We start from the raw sequence: 2,953 nt of genomic DNA on the forward strand, positions 1-2,953 counted from the left end.
GTATAGGCTGTCCAGCTGTCAAGTCTTAGTTATAGTAATATCGTTTCCCATGGAGTGTGTTCATTTCATTTGTGTAACGTAAAAATGGACTTAACGTTCCACCTGAACCTACCTACTAAAAGTAAAAGCGTTCATCATACTCAGTGATTAACAACATGTTAGGCAATACTAAGGACAGAATTACACTCGGGCACAGATAAGATAACACGAACTCAGAAAACGCGAAATGTTGTTATTCTTACCGCGGTCAGACGAAAGTGAACAAGCTATTGCTATAGTAGTGAAGTAGTGACATTCATAAATGTACTCCTAAATTCTGATGACCCGTAAGCAAAGACCTGAAAAGATTTAACAGAACGATTTGTTTCAATCTGGTTTTACCGCGGTCCGACGAAAGTGAACAAGCTATAGCTAGTCGTGGTCCCTCTTAGATTTTAGATAGGCTTCTAAATTATTTTGACCCGTATGCAAAGACCTGAGAAGATTATAAAGAACGATCTGGTTTGTTTTTTTAAATCTTGTTTTTACTAACCGCGGTCCGACGAAAGTGAACAATAAGCTACAATTACAGATCTGAAGGCGCCCTAACCCGGCGTGGTCTATGTACCAACACGGACCTACTATGTGTGTCCAGCACCCCGGGAAGCGACCATCATAGCTCGACGCCCGTGGTATCGTGGGGGAAACGGCACTAACACAAACACGATAGACACGTCGTTGTTAGAGACAGTGAGACCACCATGAACATGATAATCATACATTCAGTCCTTTTCTACTACCGCGTCCCTTATAGGCTTATGGCGACGTTTCTGACGAAATCGAGTTTTTAAGTGGGGGTTTTTTAAATTTAGTTTTTTAAAAAGTTTTGTCTTATTGTTGTTGTTTTTAAAATACTAGTTTGTCCATATTATAATTATAATAAATCAATGGGAGCAATATATGGGCAATCACCTGAATTTTCTGTTAAAAGAGAGAGAGAGAGAGAGAGAGAGAGAGAGAGAGAGAGAGAGAGAGAGAGAGAGAGAGAGAATGAGAATGAACGAGTAGATCAGATCAACTGCAGCGCGCTCACACTTGATCCTCCTACTACATGTTATAACTGCAACACGCACATGACCTTCTGGAAAGCAAAAGGGAAGAGAGAAGCTCTTACTCAAAGGGAGATGCATGTACTGATAAGAAAAGGAATACAGATAGAGCAGGGGAGGCTCAGCAACCTCTTCAACCCTGGCAGACAAGTCAGCAGTCCCTTACAGAATGGAGACCATCCGTACGACTACTTTAGGATGGACGCCGCTGAGTAAGGGCGACACGCCAATGACAGCTGCATCGTCTGTCTCTTTTTTTGTTTGTTTGTTCGTTCGTTCGTTTGTTTGTTGTTGTTTGTTTTTTTGAGTGAAGAGAAGCACATTGCAGTTTCGCCCTCCAACCTCTTGAGACGAATCAGCAATCAGGTACTGGTGGAGACTACCAGTTGTGACAACCTTTTGACGGATCCTACTGAGGAGCGACGATGAGTTAAAGACAGAATCTGTCTCTACGTTTGTTTGAGCAAAGAGAAGCATGTTCACACAATAACGGTCATTTAGTGCAAGAAAAAAGTAATACAGACAGACAGAAACAACAGAAGGACAGGGAAAATGTAGGACTTGCTAGCGGCGGACGCCCCCCCCCAAAAAAAAACAAAACAACAACAACAACAACAACAACCACCCGCTAATGTGTTTCTGAAAACCCCCAGTTCTGGAATCAAGTAATCAATTAGTAATCATGTCCATATTCTTCTTGTGTTAAAAGAAGGATGAGGTATCACACCTTAAATAACTGTTTTCGAACTGGTAAAGCTATAGATGGAAATGTCTGATTTCAATAGTGAAAGTCAAGAGTTTTCCGGTTTTTTTAATCTCAAAATCGTCAAGTGTGCAGTTACGTCGCTCTGCCTTTGAATGGCAGTATAAGCCAAGCCTTTTTCCTCTTCCATGAATATCCATCTCCTTTTCTCCCCAGCGTCAATCTCTTTTGTTCTGTTTGCGCAAAGACACCCGCTGTTTTCTATAATAATATATCGCTACATGCTGCGAGCCAGCACACGAGATGAGACACAATATTATTCCACATTTTCACTGAGCGTTACCTGCTGAGAAATAAGAAACTGCGAGACTAACATTACTTTCATCTGTATGTAGACCAACATCTTTTATGTGGGTCTCTCAGGCAGTCTTCGCCTGTTTTCGCACGCGCGCGGGGGGTTTGTGACGTAGTGTCAACGAAATGGGAGTCTTGTCCAATCTCCTTAGCGCCCCCTTGTGACTGTTTCGGGGCATGAGCAAATACAGGACGAGTCCATGCCCCGGGGGTGATGGCGAAAGATTCTTTACTATCTTTGGAGATAGGGAGCAGGGGTATGCGAGTACTCGAATTTACTCGAGTATTTAGCCCTTGTGAGTACTCGCTCGAGTAGTTTTTTAAATATTCGAGTACTGGCTCGAGTCAAAAATCTCCATAGCTCATGAGTGTACTTGGAAACGGCAAACTTAGGGGTTTTTTTGGTGCTATTTTATCTTTTTTAAATAAAATGCACCCAGGAGTTTTTAAAGGTATTCAGACAAAATAAATAAATTTTAAAAAAATAAATAAATGAATAACATTCAATTAAACAATTCTGAAGAGTCGGAAAAACGTCGATTCTTTCGATTCCATTATTCTGAAGATCATACTATTCTGGTTTCACCATGTTGTCAAACAAGTTAAATGAATGTTAATTCTGTCTTTTATTACAAGCATCAACTTGCACTCCTAGACCGTGCACTGTCATGGCGGTCACTCTTCACTCCCTCTAAAATAAAATAAGAACACAAAAAAAAAAACAATCAAACAAACAAAACAATTACAAAAACCCTGGATGAAAAGAAGAAAAAAAGAAAAAAACAAGCGCTGCCCCCCTCCCCGCAAC

Source organism: Aplysia californica, unplaced genomic scaffold (genome assembly GCF_000002075.1).
Source record: "Aplysia californica isolate F4 #8 unplaced genomic scaffold, AplCal3.0 scaffold01031, whole genome shotgun sequence".
Classification (NCBI taxonomy): domain Eukaryota; kingdom Metazoa; phylum Mollusca; class Gastropoda; order Aplysiida; family Aplysiidae; genus Aplysia; species Aplysia californica.